This window comes from Ranitomeya variabilis, chromosome 5 (assembly GCF_051348905.1).
Source record: "Ranitomeya variabilis isolate aRanVar5 chromosome 5, aRanVar5.hap1, whole genome shotgun sequence".
NCBI lineage: Eukaryota > Metazoa > Chordata > Amphibia > Anura > Dendrobatidae > Ranitomeya > Ranitomeya variabilis.
Window position 1 is genome coordinate 614,661,231 of NC_135236.1, and position 19,431 is coordinate 614,680,661.

A 19,431-nucleotide genomic window follows, 5' to 3' on the forward strand; every position below is an offset into this window, starting at 1 on the left:
GCGCTTTTATACGATAAAAACTATTATATATATAAAATAATTATTTTTGCATCACTTTATTCTGAGCACTATAACTTTTTTATTTTTGTGGTGATGACGCTGTGTTGTGGCTCTTTTTTTGCAGGACAAGATGACGTTTTCAGCGGTACCATGGTTATTTATATCCGTCTTTTTGATCGCTTGTTACTCCACTATTTGTTTGGCGGTATAATAATAAATCTTTTTTTTTTACGGTGTTCACTGAAGGGGCTAACTAGTGGGACAGTTTTATAGGTCGGGTCTTTACAGATGTGTCGATACTAAATATGTGTACTTTTATTGTTTTTTTTTATTTACATAAAGAAATGTATTTATTGGAAGAATTTTTTTTTTTCTTTATTTAGGAATTTCTTATTTTTTTTTACACATGTAAATATTTTTTTTTTTACATTGCCCCAGGGGGGACATCACAGTAAAGTAACAGATTGCTGATATGACACTTTGCATAGCACTGTGTCAGATCAGCGATCATGCAGGCACTGCAGAGAGGCTTCCCGGCACCTGCTCTGAGGAGGCGCTTGAAAGCCACCTCCCTGCAGGACCCGGAAGGCCCCCCGCTGCCATTTTGGATCCGGGCCTGCAGGGAGGAGGAGGTAGGAAACCCTCAGAGCAGCGCGATCACATCGCGTTGCTCCGAGGGTCTCAGGGAAGCACACAGGGAGCCCCCTCCCTGCGCGATGCTTCCCTGTGCCGCCAGGCATCTTTGATCGCAGTGTTCCGGGGCTAATGTGCCAGGAGCAGTCCGTGACCGCTCCTGGCACATAGTGCCGGATGTCAGCTGCGATAGTCAGCTGACACCCGGCGCGATCGGCCGCGCTCCCCCCGTGAGCACAGCTGATCGCGCTGGACGTACTATTCCATCCATGGGAAGTAGGGCCCACCCCACATGGACGGAATAGTATGTCCAATGGTAGAAAGGGGTTAATATTTGGCTGCGGTCACACTAAAAATGTAAATTTTTATATCGCAATATTTTGAGAGGTCTAATTTTTCCAAATTTCGGCCGACAAAGTCATGTAAGGCTTGTTTTTTTTGCGGGACAAGTTGACATTTTTATTAGCATAATTTTTGACCCCATGACATTTTTTGATCGCTTTCTATTCTGATTTTTGTTTGGCAGAATGAACAATAACCAGCAAGTCAGGATTTTTTTGTTTTTTTTATGTTGTTCCGCATGTGGTAAACTTGATAAGGCGGCTTTATTCTTCGGGTCAGTATAATTACAGCAATACCACATTTATATTTTTTTATGTTTTGGCGCTTTTACAGAATAAAAACTATTTTATAGAAAAAATAATTATTTTTTGTTTCATTGCTTGATTCAGCTATAACTTTTTTATTTTTCCACGGATCGAGCTGTATTGTGGCTTGTTTTTTGTAGGCCAACATTTCGTCTTTTAGAATCATTTTTCAAGCTGGTGTTACAAAGTACTGTAATTTACTGAGATAAATTAGTACCCGACCAAGTATCGACTGCATTTACTGAACATACATTAAAGTAGGCCAACATTTTGGATTTTAAAATATTTTTTCAAGCTGGCGTTATAAAGTTTATAAAATTAGAATATCATCAGAAAGTTAATTTATTTCAGTTCTTCAGTACAAAAAGTGAAACTAATATATAGAGTCACTACAAACCGAGTGATCTATTTAAAGTGTTTATTTCTGCTAATGTTGATGATTTTGACTTATAGCAAATGAAAACCCAAAAGTCATTATCTCAGTAAACTAGAATAATTAACAAAAAACACCTGCAAAGGCTTCTTAAGTATTTAAAAAGGTCCCTTAGGCCGTATGGAAATACGGTCCGTTTTTTACGGCCGTAATACGCAGTATTTGTCCCAAAACACTGTTCCGTATTTAATGCGAGGATGCGATTTTTACGCACAAATTTATCCATGTGTCATCCGTATGGCATCCGTATGGCTTCCGTACGGCGATTTTTTCTCGCAGGCTTGCAAAATGGACATATCATGGATCCATCGGCTCAAATATTCTTAAAAGCATATATACAGTCTCTCTCTCTCTCTATATATATATATAGATATATTTGTCAGTGAGACACATAAATATATATATATATATATATATATATATATATATATATATATATATATATATATATATATTTAATTCAGCACTAGATAGCAAAAAAGCCAGTAATTCAATTGCCGGCTTTTCCTATCTCCTTCACAAACCCGACAGGATATGAGACATGGTATACATACAGTAATCCATCTCATATCCCTTATTTTATTACATATTCCTCCTTACTAATGTAAGACGTGTCTGTGTAAAATTTGGGGTCTCTAGCTATTAAATTAAAGGGTTAAATCCTGGAAAAAATTGGCGTGGGCTCCCGCGCAATTTTCTCCGCCAGAGTGGGAAAGCCAGTGACTGAGGGCAGATATTAATAGCCTAGAGAGGGACAATGGTTATAGGACCCCCCTGGCTAAAAACATCTGCCCCCAGCCACCCCAGAAAAAGCATATCTGTAAGATGCGCCTATTCTGGCACTTAGCCACTCTCTTCCCACTCCTGTGTAGCGGTGGGATATGGGGTAATGAAGGGTTAATGTCACCTTGCTATTGTAAGGTGACATTAAGCCACGTTAATAATGGAGAGGCATCAATTATGACACCTATCCATTATTAATCCAATAGTACGAAATGGTTAATAAAACACACACATTATTAAAAAGGATTTTAATGAAATAAAGACACATGGTGTTGTAATATTTTATTATACTCTTAATCCACCTGAAGACCCTTGTCACCTGAAATAAAGTTAAATAAAACAAACAACAATATTCCATTCCTTCTGTCGTTCAGTCTTGTCCCACGCTGTAAATCCATCTGAAGGGGTTAAATCATTTTACACACAGGAGCTCTGCTAATGCAGCTGTGCTCCTGCCTGTAAAACTTGGTGAATGAATAAAATGCAGGGGAATGTACTGTAGTTACCTCAAGTCACGGTGCTGCGCCCTCTGCTGGATGAACTCATATGAACTCGAGCATGGGAAAATATTCAGAAAAGGCAAAAAGGCCATTCAAAAATTTGAGGGAGATTCACAAGGAGTTGTCTGCTACTGGAGTCATTGCTTCAAGAGCCACCACACACACACAGTGGAATTCAGGACATGGGCTACAAGTGTCGCATTCCTTGTGTCAAGCCACTCATGACCAATAGACAACGCCAGAAGCGTCTTACCTGCGCCAAGGAGAAAAAGAACTTGACTGTTGCTCAGTGGTCCAAGGTGTTTTCAGGTGAAAGTAAATTTTGCATTTCATTTGGAAATCAAGGTCCCGGAGTCTGGAGGAAGAGTGGAGAGGCCACAATCCAAGCTGCTGGAGGTCTAGTGTGAAGTTTCCACAATCAGTGATGGTTTGGGGAGCCATGACATCTGCTGGTGTAGGTCCACTGTGTTTTATCAAGACCAAAGTCAGCAATCATCTACCAGGAAATTTTAGAGCACTTCATGCTTACCTCTACCAACAAGCTTTTTGGAGATGGAAATTTCATTCTCCAGCAGGACTTGGCACCTGTCCATGTTGCCAAAAGTACCAATACCTGGTTTAAAACCAACAGTATCACTGTGCTTGATTGGCCAGCAAACTCGCCTGACCTGAACCCCATAGAGAATCTATGGGGTATTGTCAAGAGGAAGATGAGATACCAGACCCAACAATGCAGATGAGCTGAAGGCTGCTATCAAAGCAACCTGGGCTTCTATAACACCTCAGCAGTGCCAGAGGCTGATTGTCTTCATGCCGCGCCGCATTGATGTAGTAATTAATGTAAAAGGAGCCCCGACCAAGTATTGAGTGCATTTACTGAACATATATTTCAGAAGGCCAACATTTCAGATTTTAAAATCATTTTTATAAAGTATTATAATTTACTGAGATAATGACTTTTGGGTTTTCATTGGCTGTAAGTCATAATCATCAACATTAACAGAAATAAACACTTGAAATAGATCACTTTGTTTGTAATAACTCTATATAATATATGAGTTTCACTTTTTGTATTGAAGAACTGAAATAAATTAACTTTTTGATGATATTCTAATTTTGTGAGAAGCACCTGTACAATATAATATGTGTTAATCTTTTTCTTACCAAACAATTTTCCATTTTTAATTCCTGTACATAAGAACTAGAATGTAGCACACAACCTTTTAATTTGTGTTAAATATTTCATTAGTCCTTTGTTTTCCTCATATCATCTTCAGATGGACATGGTTGATTGCCACGCAGTTAGGACATTTTAGAGTTTATCCAGGAGATGGCGCCAAATCCTTTAGATTTATTATCGCTGTAGCCAAAGTCATTCACAGTACTCCAGATTTTGTACTTTTTATTTCCTTTTTTTTAGTGGAAAACTCTTTTTTGGCACTCCAAAAGCAAGCAGCAGATACACACAGATGACATACATTTATGCATTTTTTTAATTGTTTACTGATTGACTGTAACTATTGTTGTTTTACATTTAAAGCAATCATAAGTGTTTGATTGTGATGTGTTTAGCTTCAGATTTGAAGCAACTGTAAAAAAATATATCAGATAATTGCTAAATACAAATTAATGTCAGTAAATGTTTATTAGAAATCATCTCTTTATATGCAGCACTTTATAGTTACTGAATGTTATTGACTGTGCTCCTTCTAGTTGCCTTACACATATTTAAACAGTTTATATTCCATAAGGAATTATCAGATTTTTGGCTGCCACAAATGAAAGCTTCCAACATTTGCAGAACAACAGCAGGAACCGTAACATATCTGAAACATCTTTTCACCAAAGCGAGAATTTTTGAAAATAATATTTATTAGCTATGAATTATTCCTAGAGATGAGCAAATACATTTCAGTGGAATTGAATTCTACTCAAATTTTTCAAAAATCCATTTTTAATAATAATAATAATAATAATAATAATAATAATTTTTATTTAGATGGCACCAACATATTCCGCAGCACTTTACAATTAAGTGGGGACAAGTACAGACAATAAATTCAATACAAGTTAAGACAATTTAAACAGTGACATTAGGAGTGAGGTCCCTGCTCACAAGCTTACAATCTACAATTTTGCCGAAAGTCAGATTTTTTGTAATTTCCTTCTGCACGGATTCAGCCACCGTAAAAAGGGCATTAAAGTGTTGAAAAAAAATCCTTATATTCTTCTCTCCAGTCCCTGCGCATCACCCATCTGGTCCTCGCTGCATCTTCATGTTTCCTACATCTCTGGGCTGTTCATGCTACGTCGGAATGTACGGTTTTGATGATGTCCTGATAGGGTTCTGAGCAAGCTTGCGAAAGGTTGCGGCACCATGACGTATGCCATGACTTGAAGCACGCATGCGTACAAACCTCCTGGGTGCCAACAAAGCCGGAATTCAGCCCCAGCATGAGAGGCCCAGGAATGTCAGAGCGAGAGGTGGATGTGGAGCGCCCACTAGGGCCGTGGGGTACTCGGAACCCGGCCAGTTCTTAAAGGGATGTGTCACGGTAGTATTGACCCGGTCCGTGGCCCTGGGCGTCCAATAAAAGGGGAAAGGTGCAGTGGGAATAAAGTCTATTGTAGTAGTGTTTGTGATGCCACCTGTGGTATTTGGCCAGGGATGGCCGACGCTGCTTAAAATGGGTCCTCTGGAGATGATATTGCAGCAGAGGTGGTATAGTTCACCATAGGCAGAACTCAGTCCCCAGGGCTCCCAGTGTAGAAGGCAAAGATGACAGACAGTGTAGTGGCGGAAAGAATTGGAGGACACAAGGTTGCAATCTCTTTACCTTTTACTGGTGGTACACAGCCACAGTCCAGGATATGGATCACAGGTGGTGGTGAGGTCCGGCCAGCCTGGAAGCTCTTCGGAATCCCCCTAGCCAGGTGAGGTTTGAAGCCTTCCTTACTTTGCTGTGGTTTAAGTCCCTTGCTGACTAAGGCTTCCCACAGGCTCCTCACTTTCTCTGTCACTTTAAGTAGGATATTAATTCGTATGGCAGGCAACTTGAGCCTTTTTACAGGTGTACCTGGTTGAGGCGACTCCGGGCTCTATATGCTGCTGTGCCTTCAGATGTAATGGTGAACAGGCAACTTGAAATCTCCTGCCCGCCGGTTTCTGCTGTGGGGCATACTGTTACCCCCATAACCTCAGAATTCCGGCTTCCGGTTACTTGTGTTGATTCTGGAGTGAGCCTTCTCGCAGCTCCACTCCCAGTATCTTTCCTCTCCTTTGCCTTATCTCCCCTTGCAGTCTCTCACAGACTGCTCTGTCCCTCTCTTCTCTTTCCAGGAGCTGCAGAACCACGTGTCTGCACGGCCCCAGCTTTCCACTCTTGACTTCTCTCTGACAGACTAACTAACTCCTCCTCCAGCCAGAATATATAGGGAAGCCACCCACAAACTGGATCAGAGCTCCCCCTTCTGGCCTGGAGTCAGAACAGTGTTGTGTGTATGTGCTACCTGTTAAAGGGATCCTACCTCGTTTCCAAGCATGGCATCACCCTCCCCGTGAGTAAGGCAATACCACTGTGATAACCGAACTCCTGGGGTGTCAAAGATGATGGTGAGGAGTTGAGGGGTTGGAGTGCTGAGGATAAGGACTTTTTTTATTTTTACATATTACATGTATTATGCTCTGGTGACTCGGTTGAATAACACGTCCATTTATCTCTGGTGTTTCTCATCACATAAATTAGCAAAATACCACTAGAATGTACCTTCACTTTATGATCACTGGAGGTCTGACCTCCGAGACCCTCACAGTTCTGAGAACATGGCTCAGGAGGACCCAGCTTGCATGGAATGATGGTGATAAAGAAAATGATCCATGCAGCTATTATAATCCGTAGTTTGCCATGTTATGTTATAATCCATGTTATATGTCATCTATGTAAGACGCTGTTCCATACATAAGATATTCTCATAGAAATCAGACATCTGGAGACCTCCTTGAGAACTAATAATGTTCTATGTTATATTTGATTTCTTTTTGAGCAGGCATTGAAGCTTCAAGGCTATTAGTCAGAATGTTGGTATATATATTGATCCCTTCTGGATCAGGGCAGATCCTTCCTATATTCATAGGAGCTGCCTATATCTTTCATTTTCAATTATAACATTTATTTTAAGTAAATTTTCATTGTATTCCTATCGCCTGTGAAGATGGACACAGCTTTCCATATGTTCATGTAGCGCCCCCACCGCCGCAGGGCCGAGGGGTACCCGGTACCGGGCCTCTGAGTCTCTGCTCTGGGGTTGTCACGGCGGCTAGGCCCCGGTCCGTGACCCTGCCGTGGGGCGCACAGGGGATTACTAGGAGTGGATGATGGTAGTGGTGGTGCGGTGCAGTAAATAACGAGGACACCAGGTTGCAGTCTCTTTACCTCTTTACTGAAGATCTCTGGGTCCTCAGTCCGGTATACGGTTCACCAGGCTGCGCAAGTCCGGCCGGTCCAATGGCACCTCCAGAGTTCTCCTCACAGGTGGAAATCGGTGCCTTCCTTCTCTCTCTATGTGTTGTGGTCCTTCCCTGCTGTGCTTACGGAAAGTCCCCCACAACCGTTGTGTCTGTTTCTTAAGTTCCCTCACAACTCGATTAAATGATGTTCTTCTAATCCTCCGTCCCTCCCTGATGTTCTGGTTGGGACGGCACCCGTTTGACGGGTAGGCTCGGAGCTCTTCCGGGACCCTAGAGTCGCCCCTCTCCACAAGTTGCCCCCCAAGACTGCATAGGTGATTTTAGTTAGACAGCCCGCCTTAGACTGACTGTCCTGCCGCTGTTTAGAGTATTGCTTGAACCTGAATGTTATAATACTCCCTCGGCGTTCCGGCCACCGGTAATGCGCCTCAGTAGAGTGTTGCTCCGGTCTTACAGCACGACCCCTACTGGTATTTCTCCTTTTGCTTGATCTCGTTTCTCACTCAGCACAATTTATCTCGCTTCTAGTCCTTCCTTGGGCACCGCCGCTACCCGGAGCAGGCGCGGTCCCGTTACGTTCGTTCAAGTTGCCAAGCCTCTGTCAGGATCCCACCCCTGACAGAGACCCTACTGTATCTTCCCCCACAACACCCTCTGCCACAAGGTGTTGCCTGGTTCCAACCCAGTCAGCTTTCTCATCTAACTTCCTGCCTGACCCCCAGTTTACCCACTATGGTGGGGAGTGGCCTAATGAATAGAACCCTTAGCTCCCCCCGGGGGCCCAGCTGTGAAATGTATTGGTGTCTGTGATACCTGATCAGGGGAACTCCTTCAGTGCCATCGGACGCACCATGGCTCCCCATAGTGGCGGAGCCACAGTACTGCAACGACCAGGACTCTGGGGCGCTGCACTCCCCCCTGGTTAAACACAGTACTCCGGGACTGGGAAGAAAACAACAATACAAGTTAGCAAAAAGACATACAATTTCGTTGAGTGTAATAACAATAAGTATACTTGAACAGGCTTCCCTTTATGGGAGGTAAGGACACTTGAACGTTACAAACATAGTTAACATTATAAATTACAGGCTATAAATAACTCCTGTTACCCAACCGGGTATTCTACTAAGTGCAAATTTGTTGAACAATAATTTAACATTGCCTTTAAGGACTTACACTCTAAATCCACTAAAGACCTTCCTATAATCACATTATAAGGCAATTTAACTTTCTCATTCTCCTTCTTTAACCCCTTCATGACCTTGCCGTTTTTTGCAATTCTGACCAGTGTCCCTTTATGAGGTAATAACTCAGGAACGCTTCAACGGATCCTAGCGATTCTGAGATTGTTTTTTCGTGACATATTGGGCTTCATGTTAGTGGTAAATTTAGGTCGATAATTTCTGAGTTTATTTGTGAAAAAAACGGAAATTTGGCAAAAATTTTGAAAATTTCGTAATTTTCACATTTTTAATTTTTATTCTGTTAAACCAGAGAGTTATGTGACACAAAATAGTTAATAAATAACATTTCCCACATGTCTACTTTACATCAGCACAATTTTGGAAACAAATTTTTTTTTTGCTAGGAAGTTATAAGGGTTAAAATTTGACCAGTGATTTCTCATTTTTACAACAAAATTTACAAAACCATTTTTTTTAGGGATCACCTCACATTTGAAGTCAGTTTGAGGGTTCTATATGGCTGAAAATACCTAAAAGTGACACCATTCTAAAAACTGCACCCCTCAAGGTGCTCAAAACCACATTCAAGAAGTTTATTAACCCTTCAGGTGTTTCACAGCAGCAGAAGCAACATGGAAGTAAAAAATGAACATTTAACTTTTTAGTCACAAAAATGATATTTTAGCGAAATTTTTTTTATTTTCCCAAGGGTAAAAGGAGAAACTGGACCACGGACGTTGTTGTCCAATTTGTCCTGAGTACGCTGATACCTCATATGTGGGGGTAAACCACTGTTTGGGCGCACGGCAGGGCTCGGAAGGGAAGGAGCGCCATTTGACTTTTTCAATGAAAAATTGGCTCCAATCTTTAGCGGACACCATGTCGCGTTTGGAGAGCCCCCGTGTGCCTAAACATTGGAGCTCCCCCACAAGTGACCCCATTTTGGAAACTAGACCCCCCAAGGAACTTATCTAGAAGCATAGTGAGCACTTTAAACCCCCAGGTGCTTCACAAATTGATCCGTAAAAATGAAAAAGTACTTTTTTTTCACGAAAAAATTATTTTAGCCTCAATTTTTTCATTTTCACATGGGCAACAGGATAAAATGGATCCTAAATTGTGTTGGGCAATTTCTCCTGAGTACACCAATACCTCACATGTGGGGGTAAACCACTGTTTGGGCACATGGTAAGGCTCGGAAGGGAAGGAGCGCCATTTGACTTTTTGAATGAAAAATTATCTCCATCGTTAGCGGACACCATGTCGCGTTTGGAAAGCCCCTGTGTGCCTAAACATTGGAGCTCCTCCACAAGTGACCCCATTTTGGAAACTAGACCCCCCAAGGAACTTATCTAGATGCATAGTAAACACTTATAACCCCCAGGTGCTTCACAGAAGTTTATAACGCAGAGCCGTGAAAATAAAAAAATAATTTTTCTTTCCTCAAAAATGATTTTTAGCCCAGAATTTTTTATTTTCCCAAGGGTAATAGGAGAAATTGGACCCCAAATGTTGTTGTCCAGTTTGTCCTGAGTACGATGATACCCCATATGTGGGGGTAAACCACTGTTTGGGCGCACGGCAGGGCTCGGAAGGGAAGGCACGCCATTTGGCTTTTTGAATGGAAAATTAGCTCCAATCATTAGCGGACACCATGTCGCGTTTGGAGAGCCCCTGTGTGCCTAAACATTGGAGCTCCCGCACAAGTGGCCCCATTTTGGAAACTAGACCTCCCAAGGAACTAATCTAGATGTGTGGTGAGCACTTTGAACCCCCAAGTGCTTCACAGAAGTTTATAACGCAGAGCCATGAAAATAAAAAATAATTTTTCTTTTCTCAAAAATGATTTTTTAGCCCACAATTTTTTATTTTCCCAAGGGTAATAGGAGAAATTGGACCCCAAAAGTTGTTTTCCAGTTTCTCCTGAGTACGATGATACCCCATATGTGGGGGTAAACCACTGTTTTGGCACACGTCGGGGTTCGGAAGGGAAGTAGTGACGTTTTGAAATGCAGACTTTGATGGAATGCTCTGCGGGCGTCAGGTTGCGTTTGCAGAGCCCCTGATGTGCCTAAACAGTAGGAACTCCCCACAATTGACTCCATTTTGGAAACTAGACCCCCAAGGGAACTTATCTAGATGTGTAGTGAGCACTTTGAACCCCCAAGTGCTTCACAGAAGTTTATAACGCAGAGCCGTGAAAATAATAAATGTGTTTCCTTTCCTCAAAAATATTTTTTTAGCCCAGAATTTTTTATTTTTGCAAGAGTAACAGGAGAAATTGGACCCCAAAAGTTGTTGTACAGTTTCTCCTGAGTACGCCGATACCCCATATGTGGGGGTAAACCACTGTTTGGGTACATGCCGGGGCTCGGAAGGGAAGTAGTGACGTTTTGGAATGCAGACTTTGATGGAATGGTCTGCGGGCATCATGTTACGTTTGCAGAGCCCCTGATATGCCTAAACAGTAGAAACCCCCCACAAGTGACCCCATTTTGGAAACTAGACCCCCCCAAGGAACTTATCTAGATGTGTGGTGAGCACGTTCAACCCCCAAGTGCTTCACAGAAGTTTACAACGCAGAGCCGTGAAAATAAAAAATCATTTTTCTTTCCTCAAAAAAGATGTTTTAGCAAGCAATTTTTTATTTTCACAAGGGTAACAGGAGAATTTGGACCCCAATATTTGTTGCCTAGTTTGTTGTGAGTACGCTGATACCCCATATGTGGGGGTAAACCACTGTTTGGGCACACGTCAGGGCTCGGAAGGGAAGTAGTGACATTTGAAATGCAGACTTTGATGGAATGGTCTGCGGGCGTCACATTGCATTTGCAGAGCCCCTGATGTGCCTAAACAGTAGAAACACCCCACAAGTGACCCCATTTTGGAAACTAGACCCCCGAAGGAACTTATCTAGATGTGTGGTGAGCACTTTCAACCCCCAAGTGCTTCACAGAAGTTTATAACGCAGAGCCGTGAAAATAAAAAATAATTGTTCTTTCCTCAAAAATTATGTTTTAGCAAGTAATTTTTTATTTTTGCAAGGGTAACAGGAGAAATTGGACCCCAACAGTTGTTGCCCAGTTTGTCCTGAGTACGCTGGTACCCCAAATGTGGGGGTAAACCACTGTTTGGGCGCACGTCGGAGCTTGGAAGGGCGGGAGCACCATTTGACTTTTTGAACGCAAGATTGGCTGGAATCAATGGTGGCGCCATGTTGCGTTTGGAGACCCCTGATGTGCCTAAAACAGTGGAAACCCCTCAATTCTAACTTCAACACTAACCCCAACACACCCCTAATCCTAATCCCAACTGTAGCCATAACCCTAATCACAACCCTAACCACAACACACCCCTAACCACAACCCTAACCGCAACACAACCGTAACCCTAATTCCAACCCTAATCCTAACCCTAATCCCAACCGTAACCCTAATCCCAACCCTAACCACAACTGTAACCCCAACACACCCCTAACCCTATCCGTAACCCTAACCACAAGCCTATTCTTAACCCTATTTCCAACCCTAGCCCTAATTCCAACCCTAACCCTAAGGGTATGTGCCCACGTTGCGGATTCGTGTGAGATTTTTCCGCACGATTTTTGAAAAATCTGCAGGTAAAAGGCACTGCGTTTTGCCTGCGGATTTACAGCAGATTTCCAGTGTTTTTTTGTGCGGATTTCACCTGCGGATTCCTATTGAGGAACAGGTGTAAACCGCTGCGGAATCCGCACAAAGAATTGACATGCTGCGGAAAATACAATGCAGCGTTTCTGCACGGAATTTTCCGCACCATGGGCACAGCAGATTTGGTTTTCCTTAGGTGTACATGGTACTGTAAACCTGATGGAAAACTGCTTCGAATTCGCAGCGGCCAATCCGCTGCAGATCCGCGGCCAATCCGCTGCGGATCCGCTGCCGATCCGCGGCCAATCCGCTGCAGATCCGCGGCCAATCCGCTGCGGATCCGCTGCCGATCCGCTGCGGATCCGCGGCCGATCCGCTGCCAATCCGCTGCAGATCCGCGGCCAATCTGCTGCGGATCCGCTGCCGATCCGCTGCGGATCCGCGGCCGATCCGCTGCCAATCCGCTGCAGATCCGCGGCCAATCCGCTGCGGATCCACTGCGGATCCGCGGCCGATCCGCTGCGGATCCGCGGCCGATCCGCTGCGGATCCGCGGCCGATCCGCTGCGGATCCGCGGCCGATCCGCTGCGGATCCGCGGCCGATCCGCTGCGGATCCGCGGCAGATCCGCTGCGGATCCGCGGCCGATCCGCTGCGGATCCGCGGCCGATCCGCTGCGGATCCGCGGCCGATCCGCTGCGGATCCGCTGCGATCCGCGGCCGATCCGCTGCGGATCCGCGGCCGATCCGCGGCCGATCCGCTCTGTGTGCACATGCCATAACCCTACCCCTAACCCTACCCGTAACCCTAACCCTACCCCTAACCCTACCCCTAGTTCTAACCCTAGTTCTAACCCTAACCCTAGTGGTAAAAGAAAAAAAAATATTTTCTTTATTTTATTATTGTCCCTACCTATGGGGGTGATAAAGGGGGGGGTTTATATATTTTTTATTTTGATCGCTGTGGTAGAACCTACCACAGCGATCAAAATGTACCTGTAACGAATCTGCCAGCCTGCAGATTCGGTGGGCGTACTGAGCATGCGCCCGCCATTTTCCAAGATGGCGGCGCCCAGCGAGGACACGGCCGGACACCGGGAGGCTCGGTAAGTATGAGGGGGTGGTGGGGGGGTGGATCGGAGCACAGGGGGGGGATCGGAGGACGGGGGGAGCGGACAGGAGCACGGGGGAGCGGACAGGAGCACGGGGGAGCGAACAAGGGGACGGAGGGGGGTACCTGACAGAACGGACGACTGGGGAGGAGATCGGGGGCGGTGGGGGGGGCCAGTACATGATTTCCAGCCATGGCAGATGCTATTGCAGCATCGGCCATGGCTGGATTGCAATATTTCACCATTTTCATAGGTGAAATATTGCAAATTGCTCTGATTGGCTGTTGCACTTTCAACAGCCAATCAGAGCGATCGTAGCCACGTGGGGGCAAAGCCACCCCCCCTAGGCTGAAGTACAACTCCCCCTCTCCCTGCAGATCGGGTAAAATAGGAATTAACCCTTTCACCCGATCTGCAGGGATGCGATCATTCTGCAGGACCGCCTGTCCTATCGGCACCAGACCTACTGCCTCTCCTTTCAGTTACAGGACCGCCCCGTTCAGCCAGGGCCTACTGCCTTTTCAACTACTATACACAGTATAGAACATAACATTACTTTCAGTTTAAGAGCACTAAGTCATCTCTACATGACTCCTATGAGGACTCAGGGTTTACCCTCTATCCTAACTATCTATCAGCATTATCAAAAACATTTTCTATTGAACATTAAGCCTTCTCATTATCTTTCTTCCTTTCATACATGCTGGACACCACGTCTATCCCTACGGGCCCACCGCATCCTTCTTCTATCTTTCACCTTTTTCTTCTCAGAGCACATCATCAGTATTTCTTCACATTTAACTATTTAAATACATATAACTTTCTCATGTAAACATTATCATCTCTTTCTTTGGTCAAGACATTATTGCTTCCTATCTTAAGCAATATCACAGTTTAAGCATAACAAATGAACATCCCCTTTAAGAGGGGACCAAGTCTTTATGAGGTAGCACGCCTTCTTAAGCTACCAGTCCATACTCAGCAAAGGTTCCAGTGTGGTATCTTCACAAAGAGTCCTTCTTTAAGTAAAACCAGTAGGGAGCGCCTTTAATAAGGTGCAAACTATATACAAGAAGAAGTTCGGATCATGCACTGTTCATGATTTCAGCAGTTCTAGAAACTTGTGCAAATAAAACTTTAGAAAAATCAAACAAAAGCAAAACAATAGGGATCCCAGGAAATTGTAGCGCCCCCACCGCCGCAGGGCCGAGGGGTACCCGGTACCGGGCCTCTGAGTCTCTGCTCTGGGGTTGTCACGGCGGCTAGGCCCCGGTCCGTGACCCTGCCGTGGGGCGCACAGGGGATTACTAGGAGTGGATGATGGTAGTGGTGGTGCGGTGCAGTAAATAACGAGGACACCAGGTTGCAGTCTCTTTACCTCTTTACTGAAGATCTCTGGGTCCTCAGTCCGGTATACGGTTCACCAGGCTGCGCAAGTCCGGCCGGTCCAATGGCACCTCCAGAGTTCTCCTCACAGGTGGAAATCGGTGCTTTCCTTCTAGCGCTATGTGTTGTGGTCCTTCCCTGCTGTGCTTACGGAAAGTCCCCCACAACCGTTGTGTCTGTTTCTTAAGTTCCCTCACAACTCGATTAAATGATGTTCTGCTAATCCTCCGTCCCTCCCTGATGTTCTGGTTGGGACGGCACCCGTTTGATGGGTAGGCTCGGAGCTCTTCCGGGACCCTAGAGTCACCCCTCTCCACAAGTTGCCCCCCAAGACTGCATAGGTGATTTTAGTTAGACAGCCCGCCTTAGACTGACTGTCCTGCCGCTGTTTAGAGTATTGCTTGAAGCTGAATGTTATAATACTCCCTCGGCGTTCCGGCCACCGGTAATGCGCCTCAGTAGGGTGTTGCTCCGGTCTTACAGCACGACCCCTACTGGTATTTCTCCTTTTGCTTGATCTCGTTTCTCACTCAGCACAATTTATCTCGCTTCTAGTCCTTCCTTGGGCACCGCCGCTACCCGGAGCAGGCGCGGTCCCGTTACGTTCGTTCAAGTTGCCAAGCCTCTGTCAGGATCCCACCCCTGACAGAGACCCTACTGTATCTTCCCCCACAACACCCTCTGCCACAAGGTGTTGCCTGGTTCCAACCCAGTCAGCTTTCTCATCTAACTTCCTGCCTGACCCCCAGTTTACCCACTATGGTGGGGAGTGGCCTAATGAATAGAACCCTTAGCTCCCCCCGGGGGCCCAGCTGTGAAATGTATTGGTGTCTGTGATACCTGATCAGGGGAACTCCTTCAGTGCCATCGGACGCACCATGGCTCCCCATAGTGGCGGAGCCACAGTACTGCAACGACCAGGACTCTGGGGCGCTGCACTCACATCTGGTCAACTGGTCAATGTATATAGGAATAATGGAGACAGCAGAGTAGAGCTTTTCTCAGGATCACCATTAGTAGGTAACCCTGAGTGGGCCACTTACCACCTCTAGATGTGATATCATGGATAGGTGATTGTGGAATTATTATAGTGGGCCAACCTCTTTATTGCCAATGAATCACAAATACAAGACTGAAAGATTTAAAGGGGTTTCCACTTTCAGTAAAGTAGATCCCTTAATATTTGCAGACATGTAAAATCACAAAGCCAATTGGTACTAACCCTCTCCCGCTCCCGCACCGGCGGTGACATCACGTCTGTACAGCACTGGTGCAGCCAATCACTGAGCGCAGTGACTGCTGATGTGGAAGGTACAAGCCGCTAAGCTCAGTAATTTGTTGCATAAGTGATGCACAAAGTCAGTATGATGCATCCAAAAGAGACTGGAGCGTAGAGCTGCTGAAAATAGAAACACACTCTAATTGGAACCTGTCACCAGATTTTTACTATGAATCCGAGATCAACATGATATAGGGGCTGGGACCCGATTTCCAGTGATTTGTCACTTACTGGTCTTCATGCTGTCATTATGACACAGTGATTATTTTTTGGTGGGGCTGCAGACCTAGCAGGGCTCAGAGTGCTGAGCCTTGTATAACTTCTTCCAAACCACTGATTCTCAATGTTTTGTACACACTGTACATTCACAGAAAGCTAGCAGTGGGGTGACATAGAAGGAGAACTACATTGCACAAGACACCTACCTAGTCCTCTAGTGACAACTTCCTGCTAATAAAACACTAATTTTATTGAACTTCAACAACCAATCCTGTAAAGCCTCTTTCACACTTCCGTCTTTTGTCTCACGTCGAAATCCGTCGAGTTTTGAAAAAACAGGATCCTGCAAATTTTTCTGCAGGATCCTGTTTTTTCCCACAGGCTTGTATTAGCGATGGATTGTGACCGATGGCCATCCGTTTCATCCGTCATGCACTGGATCCGTCGGAAAATAGCGGTCCGTCGTGGAAAGAAAATGTTCAGAGGAACGTTTTTTCTGCACGTTGGAAAATCGGTCAGTGATGGGTCCTGCGCTGTCCGTCGTCGGCTATAATGGAAGCCTATGGATGCAGGATCCATCGCTGACCGTCAAACACAGGAATCCAGCGATGTATCCCGTTTTTCCACTCTGAGCATGCCCGGAAAGATTTTCAAGTCCGGGAAAAAGTCAGTCTCTCTCTCTCTCTCGTCCCCGGAATACCAACTCCCTTATCTACACCAGAAAAGCTCAGCCGACACATCCGTCATAACACTGGATGCGTTGCCTCCGTTGTAAAACTATTTTATCGTCATCCATCGGCACGTCTTCCCGACGCATTAGGACGGAAGTGTGAAAGAAGCCTAAGTGATACATCACTGGAATCAGTCTCTCTGTCTCTACAGTGGGGAAAAAGTATTTAGTCAGGCACCAATTGTGCAAGTTCTCCCACTTAAAAAGATGAGAGAGGCCTGTAATTGACATCATAGGTAGACCACAACTTATTACTGCTCCCACAGTTCATTTCATCACACCAAGCTGCTTGCCTATTTCAGATTCAGTCTTCCCAGCCTGATGCAGGGCTACAATTTTGTTTCTGGTGTCCTTCTACAGCTCTTTGATCTTCACCATAGTGGAGTTTGGAGTGTGACTGTTTGAGGTTGTGGCCAGGTGTCTTTTATACTGATAAGTTGATAACAAGTTCAAGCAGGTGCCATTACTACAGGTAATGAGTGGAGGACAGAGGAGCCTCTTGAAGAAGTTACATCTGTGAGAGCCAGAAATCTTGCATGTTTTTAGGTGATCAAATGCTTATTTTCCACCGTACACTCCTGGTCAAAATTGTTGATACTTCTCGTTTAATGACAGAAAAACCCACAATGGTCACAGAAATATCTTGAATCTGACAAAAGTAATAATAAGTAAAAGATGTATGAAAATGAACAAATGAAAGTCAGACATTGCTTTTCAACCATGCTTCCACAGAATTTTTTTTTAAATAAAATTCATGAAATAGGCCTGGACAGAAATGATGGTACCCCTGAAAATAACGTGACAAAAGGGACATGTTAAATCAAGGTGTGTCCACTAACTCGCATCACAAGGGTCTACAATCTTGGAATCACTGAGTGGACCTGTATATAGGACTACAGATTCTCACTGTGCTGTTTGGTGACATGGTGTGTATCACACTCAACATGGACCAGAGGAAGCGAAGGAAATTGTTGTCTCAGGAGATTAGAAATATAATTATAGACAAACATGTTAAAGGTAAAAGTTATAAGACCATCTCCAAGCAGCTTGATGTTCATGTGACTACAGTTGCGCATATTACTTAAAAATTTAAGATCCATGGGACTGTAGCCGACCTCCCTGGACGTGGCCACAGGAGGAAAATTGATGACAAATCAAAGAGACGGATAATACAAATGGTAACAAAAGAGCCCAGAAAAACTTCTAAACAGATTAAAGGTGAACTTCAAGCTCAAGGAACATCAGTGTCAGATCACATCATCCGTCGTTGTATGAGCCAAAGTGGACTTCATGGGAGATGACCAAGGAGAACACTATTGTTGAAAAAAATTATAAAAAAGCCAGACTGGAATTTGCCAAACTACATGTTGACAAGCCACAAAGCTTCTGGTAGAATGTCCTATGGACAGATGAGACAAAAATTGAACTTTTTGGCAAGGCACATCTGGCACAAGGTATCTAGAATCTGTGCAGGGTACAATGAAATCTCAAGGCTATCAAGGGATTCTAGAGAGAATTGTGCTGCCCAGTGCCAGAAAGCTTGGTCTCAGTCACAGGTCATGGGTCTTGCAACAGGATAATGTCTCAAAACACACAGCTAAAAACACCCAAAAATGGCTAAGAGGAAAACATTGAACTATTCTGAAGTGGCCTTCTATGAGCCCTGACCTAAATCCTATTGAGCATCTTTGGAGAGAGCTGAAACATGCCATCTGGAAAAGGCGACCTTCAAACACGAGACAACTGGAGCAGTTTGCTCCTGAGCAGTGGGCCAAAATACCTCTCAAGAGGTGCAGAAGACTCATTGACAGTTACAGGAATCGTTTGATTGCAGTAATTGACTCAAAAGGTTGTGCAACAAAATATTAAGTTAAGGTACCATCATTTCTGTCCAGGCCTATTTCATGAGTTTTATTTTTTTTTTTAATTCTGACATTCATTTGTTCATTTTCATAGATTTTTTATTTATTATTACTTTTGTCAGATTCAAGTTATTTCTGTGACCATTGTGGGTTTCTCTGTCATTAAAAGTGAGGTACCAACAATTTTGACTATGTGTGTAATTTGTAAAATAAATCTTGCCAAATCAGACAAGATGATTTTCTGGATTTATTTTCTCATTTTGACTCTCATAGTTGTGGTCTACCTATGGTGTCAGTTACAGGTCTCTCTAATCTTTCGAAGTGGGAGAACGTGCACAATTGGTGGCTGACTAAATACTTTTTTCCCCACTGAATATCATGCTGCTCCCAGATTACAAATCAAATCCCTGCTGATGGATTCACTTTAATTTTGTGGATTTTTAAACATATGAAATTACATATTCCATTCAGTTTTCATTTAAATGAGTAGCAAACAAATCAACACAGTTTTCACATGTTTGGGTTATCACGTTTATACAACCGACTCTAAAATTCCCACATTTATTG